Source organism: Protopterus annectens, chromosome 9.part0, assembly GCF_019279795.1.
Source record: "Protopterus annectens isolate FY-2018-M chromosome 9.part0, PAN1.0, whole genome shotgun sequence".
Classification (NCBI taxonomy): Eukaryota; Metazoa; Chordata; order Ceratodontiformes; family Protopteridae; genus Protopterus; species Protopterus annectens.
Window position 1 is genome coordinate 286,906,749 of NC_056743.1, and position 17,872 is coordinate 286,924,620.

At 39.6% G+C, this 17,872-nt stretch overlaps 1 protein-coding gene across 2 annotated transcripts in view; it reads right to left on the minus strand.

Annotated features, from left to right (window-relative positions):
- The window catches only part of USH1C (USH1 protein network component harmonin), a 3,114,702-nt gene that overhangs the window by 1,236,425 nt on the left and 1,860,405 nt on the right, over positions 1-17,872 (minus strand). The gene's annotated exons all lie outside the window — the stretch shown is intronic.

The following is a 17,872-nucleotide window of genomic DNA, read 5'->3' on the forward strand; positions in this document are numbered from 1 at the left end:
GTCCTCTTTGCTCTACTGGAACAGGTTGAATAGCCCTGATAGTAAGAAGAGAAATTACTTGCTTTTGAGCCTCTGCCCACTGGTTTAGAGGAAGGTCTGGCAACCCACTTGGGGTTGGCAGTGAGTGGAAGTAGAATCTGTATCCCTGGGATACAATGTTTAGGACCCATCGGTCCTGGGTAATGGACATCCAGTTTTTTACATGCAGGGTGAGTTTTCCTCCTAGGGGTGCAAGTACTTGTGCATGGCTGGGAAGGATGACAGACAAGTCATTGTGAATTTTTTCCATAAGGGGGTGGCTTACCACTCCCTGTTTTTGAGGAGGGAGCACTCCATTGTTTAGATCTCTGCGTACCCTGAGACTGTAGCCTTGGTGGTCTGTAGCCCCTGGGTTTGGACTGAGAAGACCTGGTAGGGGCTGGAAAGGACCAGTTTTTTGAAGGCCAATGCCTACTGAATCTATGTGGCTGTACTTGTAAGAAATCTTTAACAGTTTGCATAGATTTAGCTTTTTCCTCCATCTTTTTAAGAACCTCTTCTGTTTTTGTGCCAAACAAATGTTCCTAATTTAAAGGAGCATCTAGTAATTTTCCTTTGACATGGTCTGGCAAGATTTGTTCCTTCAGCCAGGCATGCCTTCTCAGTATAGACCCAGTGACAGCAACCCTGCAAGATGCTTCTAAGGCATCAAAACCCCACTGAAAAGTATGTTTACTGACTTGGTTTGCAGAATGCAGTCTTCTTCTTCTTTCGGCTTTTCCCGGTTAGGGGTCGCCACAACGGATCACCTGTCCGCTCATGATTGGCAGTGGAGGTTTACAGTGTCGAGTTGCCAGCCTGGTGCCCAACCTTCCACAGAAGGCACACACACACTCATGCTTAGGGCCAATTTAGAGTGTCCAATCCACATGTCTTTGGGATGTGGGAGGAAACCGGAGCACCCAGAGGAAACCCACGCGACCACAGGGAGGACATGCAGATGCCACACAGAAGGCACCCCAGCAGAGAATCAAAACAGAGAACCTCTTGCTGTGAGGTGGCAACGCTAACCGCTGCACCGCCGTGGCCACCCTTGGCTTGCAGAATGCAGTAACTCTTGTAAATCTTTATTTTCTGCAAAATCTGGAAGCAACAACATTTTTTGTTTAATTAGTTCCATAATATGCTGCTGGTACTTCAACGTGTGAAACTGGCACTTTAAAGCCCTGATGGCACGAGTTGCAGAGGTATATACCTTCTTGCCCCATCTGTCCAAAGTCCTCGAATCCCTGTCCAAAGGGGTAGGATTTTTGGTTGTAGTAGCCTTAATACCTTTAGGTCCCTGAGAAATGGTCTCTGGATTCGCAGTGGGATTCTTAAAGAGAAATTTGTGAGAGTCAGGTACCCTGTAGTACCTGTCAGGCTTTTTAGGAGCTGGTAGTAAAGTATTAGGAGTAAGACTGGATTCCATGAAAACATCATCTACAATATCCAGGAAAGGGGGTATAGCTAGAGGCCTGTGCTGAGGCAAGTCTAAAAATTCTCTGAGTCTCTTTTTGGACTGTGGGTAGTCCTGGCATTCCCATTGGAAATGTTCTCTTAAGGCATGCAAGGTTTCACCAAAAGAAAAGTCCTATGGAGGGGAGGCAGAGAGAATGGAATCCTCTGCATCTGAATCCTCATAGGTAGATAAGGGTATGTCCTGGTAATCAGAGGGATCATAGTCATCGGCCTCATGGTCTGTTGAATTAGAAGGGAAATCAATTCTTTCAGTCTTTTAGAGGGTGAAGGATGGCTTCCCCTAATTAGAGTTATAAGATCTTCAGCCATTCTAAGCATTTGTTTATATGGCATGGGAGCTTGAGCATGCACTTTGGACGTCGGTTTTTAAGGCGTAGTGTGAACTCTGGGCCTGAGAAACTCAGTCGTTTTAGTCTGAAATGGAGTCGATTTAATATGAACATTGGAAGGTCAGAATACACCCTCAGAAGCTGGTGCCTACACAGCGGCTCCGAACCCATCCAAGGCAGAGACATCTGCAGGTTCCATAATCGAAGAAGCATCTCCAAATGGGTCTCAGCATAGGCCTGCGAATCTGTAGAAGCGGGTATCAGGGGCTGCGAAGGGGCCTCTGAGTATTGGCAGAGTGGCAACTAGCTTAACGGAAGCGTTGTTGGTGGTTTTGGACCTATGCGGTCTGTCTCTGTCTTTATCCTTATATTTTTTCAGAAGATCGGTAGTTGGATGGCTTACCAAAGCCATTTCGGAATACAGAGAACAAGCGCAAAAGGATTTAGCAACAAAGATAGCTCGACGACGAATAGTTTGGGCATTAAACAAGGCACAAAACCGACAGCGAGGGAGATCGTGGTCTGGGCCTAAACAGGTGACGCAGTAAGAATGAAAACCTCTGAGAGGTATTTGCTTTCCACAGGCAAGACAATTGTTAACTTTTTCTGACATCAGTTAGAGCAAGAAAAAAGAATCCCCAACGGGGTACTTAGCTTTAGAAGACTTCAGGTTTGAAACTTGAAAAGCGAAAATTTCAGGTAACGGCCGACCGGCACTTGCGAACTGCTTCTGCTTCGGGTTCCCATGCGGCAAGAAAAGCTGATGTAATGGAGTCGGCTGCGTGTTTTATACCCCTGATGACCTGACGTCATGGAAGAGGTGACAGCATCCGATGCAGAAATCCCAAGACTCTGGTATTTGGGTCGACTGAGGGCTACCTGCAAACAGACAACCCAAGTGTGATGACTGCAACAGTGAAACACGAAGATCATCTGTGAAGACTCCCTTCTGAAATTGCTCCGTGAAGAATCTCATCATCATCCTTTCCACATCTGCCTCCATGAGACTTAGGGTGTCACTCTAAAACAGGAGAGGGCTCCCTGCATGGCACAAGATCCACACTGGGTGAGTATACCATATGTGGCAATGGTTTAGGATCCAGAGACTTCAGATCTGGGGTATGCTTTGTTGGATCAGAGGATGGACTAGCCACATATTTTATCAGACCCGAAGATGGTCAGATTCCAAGAGACATTGGGTCCAATTTTGGCTTCTTTTCTCTTGGCTCCTATGAAGTGGATGCAGTTGAATCAGAAGATCTGGACCTTTTTGAAGTATAGTTGATTTTAGTCTTTGGAGACTGAACTCCAGCAACTGCTTGCGAGAAAGGAGTTGGCAATAGCTTTTGTAAGATTAATTTATTCCATCTTTCTGTTAAAGCCCTGGGGTTGAACCCAGCACAAATATCGCTTTCTTGGTCTAAATGTTTGGATACTAGACAGTAAACACATAAGGAATGAGCATCTGAAAAGGGCATTTTGTGTCCACATTTTTTACATTTCTTGAATCCTGTATCAGGTCTCTACAAGTAATACAGCAAATGTCAAAAGGGTACTCAAAAATTCTAAAGTATCCAGACAGCAAACAACTGGATGCTACTAGTACTGAAAAGAAGGAAAGTAATAAGAAAAGGGTAGAAAGAATTTTCTTTTTCTTTCTTTTTTTTTTTTTTTTTGTTTAGAAAAATTAACTATTAGGAAAGGAAACAGGGTAGGAAAGGCCTACCAGCAATAGTAGCAAAGACTACACGAACAACTGTAAAAAGGAGTAGGAGTGTGAACAAAATTGTAGGACTAGTGGAACAGCACAGGCAACAGAAAAAAAAACTATAAGCAAATAACTGTTTTATAAGGATAAAGCTGAAAATTTCACTTATTTTTATAGAAAAGCTCAAGAGTGAATGCAACCACGACTAGACATGAAAGCAGTAAACGAGATCTGAAGGATGTTAGGCTTCATGCCTTAGGGGTAGGAAAGGGGCTCGAGAGTTTCTTGGCAGTGTAATGGCTGAGTTAGATCAGAATGTTGGATCAGAATTCATCTGTTGAGGATCAGAGGAATGAATGAAAATTGATGTCAGATCTTGCTTTTAGCAAAACTAACCCAATAAAAAACAACTATGTCAGTATTTAAAAATAATTAAGTACAGGTATCCCATAATCCATGCAGAGAGCTGTTCACCCTAGACTACTATATGTAATCCAGTCAAATATGGGATCACTGCTTCCTGAGAGAAAACTACACTTCTCCCAGTGCAGATGTTTCAGACAATTTTGACAGTCACCCAAACATACTGTCTCACAAACATCAATATGTAAACTGGACATATAGTTTTATTCTACTCAGCAAATAATGACACCTGACAAGAAGACTGCTTTTACACATCAGATTCAATGAAGATAAACCATCCAAATACTTATTTTTACAAGTCTGTAGGACTAACTACAAAAATCAGTTTAATAAAAGGGCAACCCAAGACAAAACAATATCTCCAAATCACACACATATCACAACCTAGTAGTAAAGGAAGGAATTTTCATTCTACATTGTGCAACGTGTAAATAAAGTTTGTATTAGCTGCATTTTAGACAGCTACATATCTGGTTACAGTATCAATAAACCATATAGCTGTGGGAAAAAGGCAAAACAATTTCCTGCATCATCACTGAACTAAGCATTTTGCTGAGTTAGTCATGTACACAGAATATAGTCTTTAAAATTTTTTAAATACGCAGTAAGACAGTAGGATGATAAGTAAATCACCTGCATTTTACCTACAAGGTCAAGGTTTAGAATATGTGAAGAGCTGCACAAACACCTTGGCATCTATGTTTTTCCTAGATAAAGAAATCTTAAATGTAATGAAAAGTAGGATGTAAGACACAGGGATACAAATCATTAAAGAAGACATCACGAGATTTCATGGAAACACAACACAATGTGCAGAGAGGAACAGAATGCCAAAATAAAGTGAGAAATGCAATGCTTTACTTACACATGACAGTGTATGAATCATTTTTTGCTGAAAGATATACTCTGACATGAGAAAAACTTTCATTTAAGGTGAAGGCTTCTTTTCAATTTAAGCAGAATGACAACAGTTTGGAAAAAGACTCAGATATGAACAAGTTTAGAGAGTTATATGAAGATGAATATTATGCGTATTAATGTTACCTGGCCACATGGTATACAGAGATGAAGCCCTGACTGCATCCCAGAAGACCAGTCTTTGATTAGTGGAATGGGATCTGAAGAATCGGGTAGGGGAGGAAGATCTTTAATGGCCAACAGCAGTTCACTCATCCTCAAGGAAAGGAGGTTGCTAGGTCTACAGCACAAGTGACAGCTGGAGATGACTGGATATATTGAATGGGATCTGAAGAATCGGGCAGGGGAGGAAAAGCTTTAATAGCCAATACCAGTTCACTCATCCACAGGGAAGGGTGGCTGCTAGGCCTGCAGCACTACTGACAGCTGGAGATGACTAGATACATGGCTCACCTGTAATAGATGAGTTGTCTCACACAGTCAATGTGTGGCACTTTTTCACAGTGCCAGGGAAAGGGAGATGTGTCCCCAGGAGCATGCATGCATGCCTTCTTCTTCTAACACAAGCTGCCTATGTGTGTGTGGGGGGGGTTAGGAGAATAAGTGGGCCACTTCCTGAGACGTGACTGCTCACTTCTACTTCATTCTCAACAGAAAGGAAGTAAGAATGAATGTGCTGTACAGCTCCTGCCTAGCTTAAAAATGCCTCTCTCTTGCTCCAGTGGAACAGACAGGCTGACTGGATGGAATTACAGGAGACATTGTGCAGCACCAGGGAAACTGGCAGGGGAAGAAAAAAATGCACATTACATTATGCAAATTTTATACAGCAGGAAAGTTTTATCACCCAATGGAGTGCATTACACTTCAGCTGGGATGTAAAAACTATTACGTTCGTAGGTTCATAAGAGGTTACTAGTGTACTGGCGCTAGGGCCTTTATAAGCCTAGCCATGTTATACCTTTGTTCCCTTACTGACCAAGTTGTATGATCTATATTTGCAGCATGAGTCTATGATCAGCAAAGACTGCCCTTATCCAAGAGGGACACAGGTCACACCACAAGGGTAAATTTATGGTCTCCCATCTAGTTGTCTAAGTTACATTTAAATAGGGTCATTGAGGAGCTCTGTTTTACGTAAACTGGGAGTTTATTCTACAGAAGTGGCAATCTCTGGGAGACATACCTGTCTCTCCAGCATGTCCTGTTAATGTTGCAGACTAGGTTAAGATCCCCAGAGTGAGTGAATCTTGTCCCACTTGACTTGCGGATGTGCAGCATTTCCATTAGGGTAGGGTCCAGGACTGCTCTGTAGGCCAGGCACAAGTTGCCTCTCAGCAGCCTGTTAAGATACAGAATACAGTAAAAGGGCCTTCAGTCTGTCCATGTAGGTCATGTGTTGAAGGACCTGAATTTTCTTGGTGAGAAACCTCTGAAATCTCTCCAGCTGCTGCAGGTGTCTGGTGAGGTACACACAGAAGGTAGTACTCTATTAGTGGTCTGTTGAGGGATGAGTACAGGGGAGTTATAACATCCTTAGCTCTATATGCGATACCCTTACTTATCAGATGTGAAACACAGAAGGCCTTCCTTACCACTGTGGACACATGGTGACCAAAGTTAAGGTTGCTGTCAAACTGTGTTCCCAAATCTCTCACCACAGGGTTTGAGCTAAAGGGGTACTTTTAATATTGTTATTTGCAGGGACTTCCCCTTTGCTGAAAGGGATGATAATGCATTTCTTTGCATTTAGTTTAAGTCTGCTGCTTTGGCACCAATCATTTGTCTGTGTAAGCCCTTTTCATAGTATGTCAATATTGTTGGGGGACTCAATGACTGCACCCAGTTTGCTGTCATCAGTGAACTTGGTAAGCCACAGGACATCTATTTTCACCTGAACTTCTGAGAAATAGATTTCAAACAGCAGGGGGCCCTTGCACAGATCCTAGTGGTACACCACTGGTAACATGTCTCCTGGAAGAGGTGGAATCCCCAACTTTGACTGTATTCATTCTGTCGGGGAGCCAGTTGGCTACCCATCTAGTGACATATGGCTTAATTCCCAGCTGGGTGACTGATGCCTGAGTGGGCGAGTGTGTCAAAAGCCTTGACTAAGTCAAAATAGGCTGTATGTATTGTTTTGCTTTCATCCAGAGCTTTGGTGACATTCTCAAAGAAGTCCACCAAGTTTAATAAGTATGATCTACCCTTAATGAAGCCAAATTGGTCAGGTCAAGAGTCTGAAGGCCACCTATGTCTTTGTTGATAAGTTCCAGGATGATTCTCTCTATGACCTTGCAGATACGTACAATTTAGACTCCTAGCATTAAGCAGCACACCTTCAGTTTGTCCCTACTGGATTTTTTGACATAGGAAAATTTATGTCACTGCCTAAAAAGGCACTATGGGGGAGGCAAGTACCTTTGCCAGTAACCGAATGACAATAGGCGAGAGATGAACACCATCTCTAGCAAAGCAGCATTGTCTGTTGACCATATCTTTCTAATGGATCCCCTGGAGTGATAACAGAAGCTAAGCTAACTGTTGAAGTCAATCATTTTTTTTATACTGAAGTATCATCCTGGATGAAGGTAAAATGCTGCTTAGAGCTAGGGACACAATCTGAGAGTGAAGTCATGTCTCTCTTCATATAGTCCAGTGAGGTAAGTCTCAAGCCATTCACTCCAACATGGACTATGACAGAGTTACAACAATACTTGTTGAGAGACGTGAGTATGTGCATGATCTGACAGATCCTGGCACCTAAGAGGCAGCTGACTGTAGCCTTCTCCTTGGCCAGTCTGGTGAGGGGGACATCTGTGTGTTTCACTATGGAGTCACCTATGACCAAGACATTTGGTTTTGAGGTGTTTTACCTTACAGGCTTATTGGCTGAGACACTGTTGTGTGTATTGTGTGTAGTGGATTCTGTTGGGTCTGCAGTGCATGCAGTAGGTTTGTGCTTGGGAGACCTCTGATCTTTATACAGGTTTCTAGTGAGTACCTCCGTGTATGTGGGTTTATGAACTGTGAGTTGTTATGTGCAAGAGGTGAAGTGTGTGTATGCTGACAACCTGTTTGATATCTGGTTTGAGGTTATGTGAGAGAACTGATTCCAAATTCAGAGTATACATATGTCTCTCACATGCTGTATTTGTTTTAGGAGTAACTGGTTATCAGTATACATGAGGCAATTGCTAGAAAAAGGTTGGCTGAAGAAATGACGGGAAACTGTCTGCCCATTATGGCAGGTATATACTGTAGTAACTAGTGGGGAGTGGGCTAGATTTTCCAAGTTTTGCTGTAAGATTTTATGTTTTATCACTGCTAATTATCAAAACATATTTAAAATGTAATTAAAAGAGAAAAAAGTAGTCAAACCCATAAGACATACCATCAACCTCTAGTCGCTAAAGCATCCCTCTAGCACTTTAAATTATTGTCACAACCATAATCAGCAGTAACCACACTAACAAATATACAGATGACATTTTACAGTGTCTGCTGACAATGTTTTACTATGTACATAGTCATGCACAGGACCAGTACAGTTAAAAGGATTCATAACAACCAATCAAATCTCACACAAATGAAAATCATGATATTAAGGCTAAAACAAACAAAAAACAAACAGTCACAGGACAAACTTATTGAACATCACATAAACTAAAATATAACTGTAACCTCAGATGAAGGATTTCATATTTGCAACTTATTTACTAATTCTGTGACATGCACAAAAAAGAAAACATTTCCTTGAGTAGTGCAATAAAAAGAATATACAGTAAGACTGAGTATCAACCACACAGACTCGACAACTTATATTTCAATCACATGCAGTATGCTGAAATCAGATTTTCTGAACGCAAAATCCTTCATCATTGACTTGTATCAGCAGAGCAAAAGTAACACTACAGAGTGTGAATTATGCAAAGGCATTAATTTAAAGATGCAAAACAATTCTTTTTTTAAATAATACCACTGATGACATTTTTTAAATAATGCCACTGAATAAAAGTCATATATTTATATACAGAGTAGGGGTGTTCTAGTTTAGATAATTAGAACAAATAATCCCCCATGTGGGCAAAATGTGAACTGCCCACAACCTGTAAAGGCTTAGAGCTGCATTATAAAAGTGCTTTTCTAAATGGACTTAATATGATAATGCATACAAATCGTAAGGAAAGTGCAGCACATTATAATCGGGTGGTAACAAGGCATGACCTGGTCTTTTACAATTTAAGCCCCCCCAACCCCACCCCACCCCACACACACACACACACAGTGTGTAACCCTGAGGTGTCATCTGAGCTGCATATTTTTTGAGTATTTTTTGGCGTTTTTTTTTTTTTTAGCTATCTGAAAATAAATTATGTACTTCCCTTTCTAGACACAAGTGAATATCTAAGTACCATACCTTACATCAGTAATCTAAATGCTGAAAAAGGGCGCATGTCAGTTTGAAAGCTTGAGTAACGGTAAAACCTCCGTTGGCCCAATAAAAGGTGTTATATCACATCTGTGTTCTACTGTCTTTGTATTTAATGTTGTTGCATATAAGTGATGCCTTTCTATTTAGAATACTATACATGTGTCTGAAATAAAATAAGAATGTGTAACTAGTCCATTATATGAACACTTCACAGTGCAATGGCAGTCATGGAAGTCACAGTTTTCATTTTCAGATGTCACAGGGTGCTTTAAAGGCATATGATGTGGTGATATTAGCAGTTTAATACAGCTCAAAAATATAATTAAGACTGCATTGCTAAATGCATGCAGACATGCTCTTCATAATCAAGACAGGTTCATAGGTAAGTACTAGCCTAGCTGCCCTAGTGGGCCATTTTGAGCCTAGGCAATTTCCCACAAAGGTGAGAATAAAACTCTGCACCTTGCGTCTGTGAAGTAACTGCCTTAATTATTATGCCAACCCAAAAAGCATCTACTATGCCTGTTTTTGAAAGGAGGTATTTGATATTTAAATACATTTACTTATTTATTAAGGCAGAAGTGAAAGTTGTCAAATTTCATTGCTACTTATTTTATTCAGATGAAGTGTGGTATGCACAACAGTTTGCAATTTGTTTTCTTTACAGCCTTTTTTTTAAGTTAAAAAAGACTGTTTTTCTTGAGCTGGCTTAATTAAAAGATATGTTTTCCTGAGCTGGCTTTGGCTGATACCTCCAGTAGACCACTGCCTCTGATTATCTGATGTGCACAAAGTTCTGAGAATAAAATGGCACTGAATGCATTCAGACTAGGATGATAAACTCAGGATGATTGTTATTTATTATTTCTACCAGTATATGATTACCTGCTCCTTAATAAAGCGGATTTTTCTCCAGATAGATTAAAGAAGCATTAAATTAACCTATCAGGAAAGTTCACGATAAGGATGTGTTATGCAGTCCACACTCTATAAACTCAGAAGGCAATCTGTTCAGAATTATATCTGATGATAGCTCTCTTAATTTGCTAGAAAGATAATCTACAGAAAAGCCTAGCTGGAAGCTAATAGATATACAGAAACACTCAGCAAGCAATTACATGGATCATAAAATACCCAGCCATATGTACCTTTAAACAGACAGACTTAAAAGTTCTTGCCACCTTTTTCATGCACTTAGTAGTGCACACCTCCCAGACTCAGCAGGGCTGAAAATGATAACGCTGGTGTAAATTTCTGTTTATTCATTTAGTCATCAAAAACTAGCTTTAAAAGTAGTCAAATTAGTACTTAGTCTGACCTGTAGTGTTAACTTATTCAACAGAATAGGAATATACTGAGGTAGGAACATATCGCTCCAGTGAGTCTTGCTTACTTGTTGATACAGATTAAGGTATCTAGTACTAATGTTTGTAGAGGTACTGGTTTTGTGAAGAAATAGGAAGTAAAGAAGAACTGTGCTTTTCATTGCTTTTCATGATGCTGGGTTTACAAGCAATTTGAAAGGCAAGGATCAAACTTTACCTGCAGACTTGAAAGAATAACAAATTTCCCTTAACATCATGAAATGTCCATGATATCGAAAAGGCCTGGATGTATTCAAGTTTGTGAACAAAGAGAGAGAACTAGGGTATACTACACTTAGTATGTTTTATTGTATTTCAAAATATTTGAGCAGTTATTCACACATAATACGACCTATATTACACAAAACCTCCCCTAGAAAGCAACTGCTGGATTTTGATTTAGGACACTTTTTTTCCTGTTACAGTATTACTTCTGAATTTAAGATGTGTTCAGTCAGATAGAAAAAAATAGATGATGGTGCTACAAAACACATACAGTGTTTTTTTTTTTTTTTTTTTATTTAAACATTCTATTGTGAAACAGATTTAATTCATTTCTAGTTAAAGCTGTTCTGGGCTCCTTCCTCATTACTGCCAGTTGTCATCTTTGTAAAAAGAATCTACAAGATAATGAGCTACTTAACCACAAGCACTCTTTTGGCATTTTTTTCCTCTTTGTAATCTGAGTATCTTTTTTAGCTGTTAAATCATTTGATGTATTTTTGGATGTTTTATTTTTAAAATCACATCATCTACATTTTAATGCAGGTGAGGATGGGATGCAGCAAAGCTAAGCATGTTAAACGTGCAAGTGTTAAAACTCAGACCGCCTCAATGTAAATTTAAGACAGCAAAATATCAAGAATGTTATAGAAATTGTCACACGGTGACAGCCTGTAAAACTGAGAAAAAATAAGAAAAAATCTATATTAAAAAAGCTGAATGGAAGTTTGGTAATGATTTTGAAAATAAGGAAAATACTGAAGAGTCCAAAGCAAACATGTTCCTTACATCCAGTCCTAGGTTTTTCAGTAAACAATTAAACTTGTCCTTGTATAAAATGATAAAACGCTAGCATGTAAATTTTGAAATTATACTGCGAATAGTATACCTTGATGAATGATAGGAAATTTACAGAAATAAATAAGTTTTCAAACAAATTATCCCTTATTGTAGACTTGTACAGCACAGCCCATAAAATGGAGTTATTAATGGGAAAGCTTCCTACATTGAAGAAAAAGAAACATCACTTAATTGTCTATAGCTATTTGGGCGGAATTTCACATACCTCTCAGTTAAATTCTGGAGAACTACAACATATTCTTTTTGGAAGTGAAGCTCTGCAAACCATGCTTACTAGACATTGACATGTATTAACATGACACTGTAAAGAAGACTTGTGCAACTGGTAGTCATGCTCCAGCAAATGCTAAACAATGATTTTTCAGACCCAGTAAATTACTTATGCTACATGTATGAATGTAGGAAAAAATGATTTTTAAAATGGACAATAATTCCTTCTGTAAAACATTCACAATGGGATGTACATGCGGTATGTATATTGAAACCAAACTGAGCTATTAGACCGTATGAGATTATCACTCTGTGAACTAAGCAGCATCCTTAGAATGATACTATATATCTCAAGTAGAACACATTTTAGTATTATTCTCAACAAGACAGATGGTTTGGAACAACAACTTAAGAAATATAAAACGATAAAAACTTACAGCTATCTTTTTATATATAACCATTTAAATGGAAAGTTGCTACAGATGTGAGAAAAGTTGCTATCACTGACTATATCCTTCTTACGAAAGTCCACAGTAACACTGATTATATATGTTACACATTACTCATTGTCATACGCTCACGGGCATTTCACCAGATACATTTAGAACAAATAAAACAATTGGCTATTAAATGGTAGGTATGCATAAGGTCAATATATATATATATATATATATATATATATATATATATATATATATCAGATAATCAAATTACAGTATAACTTTTACTAACTTATTTGTGCACATTCCACACAATGACTCATATGAGTAACTTTACAACCTCTAGCACTAATAAATGTAATTACAAAAGGAAGACCCAGACCAAACAGATCTTATTTAGACTAGAATGTTATTAGGGGAACAGAAGAAAATGACTCCTGAGTCATACTAAAGAACTATACTTTTGCATAGAAGCAGACCTTCCCTTTATTAAACACTGCTTTGAAGAAAGTTCACAATGCTGTCTGCTCCCCTGGGCATAGTGAAGTTTTAAGTAAACAGATGAAGACAGGGTTCTGTACTAGCCTGGCTACAGCTGTATATTCCAAGCATCAGGATTACTGCTGCAAAAATAGACTTGTCAATATCTGAAGCACTGAGTTACTGCATGTAAGCCTGCCTACTCTCTGAAAACATTTGCCATATCTTGGACAATATCACTGCTAAAAAGTGCAGAATATCACTTAATGAATGATACAGTTACTAGAGTTCAACAGTATTTATAAATATCTCTCCCTCTCTCTCTCTCTATATATATATATATATATATATATGGGTTCATGTCAGTACATCGACAAGTCGGAAGATCGACATCCACTCCACCGACACATGAAATAATCGAAACCGCAAACACGGACATTTAACAGGTAAAAGGTTTACATTTCGCTAATCATGCCTACCACACATGCATAACACTGCCACACTTACTAAAACATGGTAGGCATGATTAGCGAAATTAGAACTCTTACCTGTTAAATGTCCGTGTTTATGTTTCGATTATTTCATGTGTCGTGGAGTGATGTCGATCTCGACTTGTCGATGTACTGACATGAACCCATATATATATATATATATATATATATATATATATATATATATATATACATATATATATATATATATGTATATATATATATATATATATATATGAGAGAGAGATAGATATGTATGTGTGTGTATGTATGTATATATAACTAAAAGACAGTAACCATACTTTTGTTTTAGCAAAACATTTTACAAATTTTTACAGAATACACATACACTCTGCCAAATATTATTATATTAAATATTTACTTAGGCAGAGTGCGATTAGTTTAGTATATACACTGAAACAGTGGACAAGCTCTGCATTTCATAGTTATGTTATTATTTCCTTCTAAAACACATGCAACACTCAAACAAAAAGCAGGCCACTCCTCATACCAAAATAATTGTACCTTTCTAATTGTAGGGAATTTGCCATCATACCGATAAAACCAACTGAAAGCTTAAAAGCAAAACAAAACACGGTTAGCTCTTACAGTGTGTATATTCATCTTGTATAGAACCAAAGTATTAACTGGATATGTTATGATTATTTTGAACAAGAAACACAGAAAATATTATGGAAAGTTTAGTATTTAATAAATAAAAGTAAATGCAGTGAATGTTTTTCACTTTTACATGACAAATGGATTAAAATAAAATACTTGTTAGAGACTAAGCAAAGAAATTAAAAAAAGAAGTTATATACTCACCATAACTTTCCATCTGTGTTGTCCGTTTTCATTCTTCCTCAACTGTTGGGTTTGATCTGATCCTTGGATCCGACTTGGCCATTACTTTATCTCAGGGCCATCAAAGAGCTCTCAAGCTCTTCTCTTACCAATAATGCACCAACCCCTAACACACCTCAGATTCTGCTTGCTGCTTTACAAAAAATAGAAAAGTACTATAAAAACCTAACATAATAAGCCATATCTGGAGGTCAACATGAAGGACAGTGGTACCCTTATAGTCTCTTGTTATTCCATAAATCCACTTTGAAAAAGGTTGGGTTTGGTGGGTGGGGAGTTAAGGAAGATGAAAATGGACAACACAGATGGAGAGTTATGGTGAGGACATTACTTCTTTATCTGATGATGTCAATTTTCTTTATGTCCTCAACTGCTGGGCCAGAGTCCCCAGCTACCTAAATTACTGAGTGGACTCTAAGGAAGGATATTAGCACAGTTCAGCCAAAGGCTGCTCTTCCCCTCAAGACCAGACCTAGTTTGTGATGAGTAATAAAGGTATGAGGACTGGTCCAAGTTGCAGTTGCACATATGTCATCCATGGAAGCCCTAGATAGGATCACTGAAGAAGCTGCCATGGACCTAGTTGAATGAGCTCTTAGAGATTTTGGTAAGGATAAACCCAATTTGTTGTAGACAAATGATAGGCAATCCATGAGCCATATGGCTAAAGTTACCTTTGCAACTGACTTTCGTAATTTAGAATCTGTAAAGGAAACAAATAGTTGATCTGTCTTTTTAATATCTCTCATTCTATGCAGGTAAAAACTTCTTTGTGGACATCCAACAAATGTAACATATATTCACCTCTGTTTGCAAATTAGGAAAGACTGGCATATTAATGGATTGTTTAATACTGGACTCTGACACAACCTTAGGAAGGAAAGAAGCATCAGTACGTAATGTCACTCTATCCCTACGAAACATCAAGTAGGGAGGTTTAATAATAAACGATTATTTTAACATTAGTTAAGAGTGATATTGCTTTAACACTATGATTTTTGGCACCAAAAAGTTTTTAAATGTACTGTTAAGCTAGTTTAATTGGCATTCTGATGAAGTCCACATCAGTGGATGAAAGCGCTTAATGTGATTTTTATACTCATCATTTCACGGTCTATTAAAGAAGTTTGTTACTTTTTCTTTGGTTTTCTTTTATAGTGCATCCGTTTAGTGATTCCAGCTCACTGGTGTTTTTGTTAAATTATTTTACTGACCTGGAACCTGATGGTCTGTACTCTTGAGAAAAGAAGAGAAGCTGTCACGGATACCATGTTGAATGCTGCTCCTATGAATTCCGATATTTGAGTTGGTTGTAACTAAGACTTGTTGCAGTTTATGGTTATCCCCAGATGAGAACAAGTCCAGAACACCTCATCCATTGCTCTTATTAGTAGATGGTTGGTTGAGGTGGTAATGAGCCAATTGTCTAAGTATGGTAACACTCTAAATCCCTGCAGTCTCAAGTGAGCTGCTACCACTGTCATGCATTTGGTGAACACTCTGGGGATGCGGTGAGGCCAAAGGGCAGCACTCTGAACTGGTAGTGACTGGCTCCCAGCCTGAAGAGTAAATACCTTCTGGATTATATGTTCATTTTTTATGTGATAGTGTGTATCCTGGAGGTCTAACGAGCAGATCAAGTCGTCCTTGCCCAAAAAGGGCAGAATGGATTGGACTATGACCATCTGATATTTGTGTGTTAAACTGACTTGCTCAAGTTAATAAAAAGATCCCAAATTAGTCTCCAGTCCTGTGTTCTCTGGCACTAAAAATAATCTTGAGTAAGTTCCAGACTATCTGGTCAGGTGGGATTTCTTGAATAACTCTTTTCTAGCAGCTATAGTATTTCTAGTGCTGTTGCTTTCCTCTGACTGGGTGGAATATCAGGACATTTGCATACAGATGGAGGTGGGAGGTAAAATGGAATTATATCACCTCTGGAAATAATCTTTTGCACCCAAGTATCTTTTGTTACATCTAGTCAGGTTCGCTGGTGCAGGGATGATCACCACCCAATTGCCTCCAGAGGGGGACAAGCAGGCCTCGTTTCAGGAGTAGTGGTAGGGTCTTATCAGAGAAAGAATCTCTGGACCCTTGGTTCTACAGTCCTCCTCTGTCACATGGGTGGCGTCACCCATTTGAGATCCCCTCTCTGCCCCTGGGGAACTATCTTCATGTGGATCTTAGAAAGACCCCTGGGACTTCCTGAACCACATTTGTCAACCACCTCGCTGATTCCTAGAAAATAATCTTTGAAGGGTCAAAAAACATATGTCCACTGCCAAGAGGGTCTTTCCATCTTTTTCACACCTGGAGAGTATGTCCTTCACTTTTGGATCAAACAACAAACTGCCATCAAAAGGTGCATTAATGAACAAGGACTTGAACCCATAGCATATGAGGCATCTTTATCTGCATGGCAAATTTGAAATATATAGAAGGGTAGCCAAGAGGGAGGCCACAGAAGATTGAGCCTTGGCAGCAGTGGTCCCCAAAAGGGATTTTGAAAGCTCTTTGCTCAAGCCCCTTTGTAGTCTCATAAAGTGTGAAGAGTAATTCAGCGACCTAAGGGCAAAGGTGGCTGAAGCATACACATGCTTCCCAAATCTGTGCAATGCCCCACACTCCATGTTAGGGGGATGGACAGAGGAACTCTGCTCAGGTAGTTGCTTCTTGGTGGCCGCCAGCACAACCATAACATCTATGGGCATTCCCTTACTCCAGAATTCCCTACCTACAGGTTGAGGCAGAATCCGATCTTCTTGGGGATTAGCTCAACTGAGTCAGGCTCCTTCCAGGCCTGCCTAGAGATCAAATCAATGAACACATCGGCAGGTGAAGTAATCCAGGACATAGACAGGCCAGCTCCAAAGGCTTTCAGGAATACTGACTCCTATGGGGAAGGGTTATCGGAGGATCAATCACTGCTCAGCTTAACTATCTCAAGATTGTCTCTGAATGACACATCTTCAGGAGGTGTGCTTGTGGACACTTCTTCATCAAAATCAGTTTCCACGGTGAATGACATCCGAGGGGAGTCCAAGTACATCCTCTTGAACTTCTTCCTAGGGACTTCCTCAGCAGGATGCTGTGGTGAAGTATCAGAAGAGACTATAAAACCCTGCTGGGAGCCTGGAGACTGAGCTGGCTGTCCCTGTGGCATTGAACGACGTGGCTTAAGGCACACAGACATCTGGGATCCAGAGGGAAGATTTTAGGGGATAGGATCCATATGTTCTGCCGGAGCAAAGAATATTCTCTTCACCACCTCAAAAGTAGAATGCTCTGGGGAGAAGGAAAACAATGGACCCAAAAAAACAGGCTTCTGGCCCATAGATTCCCTCTGCCCCAAAAGCAATCTACTCAAAGTGGAAGTCGGAGTCAAGCTGTCTAGTGTTAAGGCTCTGGGGAACAGAGATGGCTCCAAAAACTTTGGAGTCAAATCCAACACCTTGGACCCGGCGGTGGAACTTCAGCTCAGAGTCATTTGGCTCCGAAGACATCATACTGGTGCACTCAAAGACAGCTTCAGATCTGAAAATAAAATTATTTTCGGATCTGAACCAGATGGACCCAGAAGGCTCAGATCAAAGGGCTCCAAAATGATCAGTCAGATCAGAGAAGGAG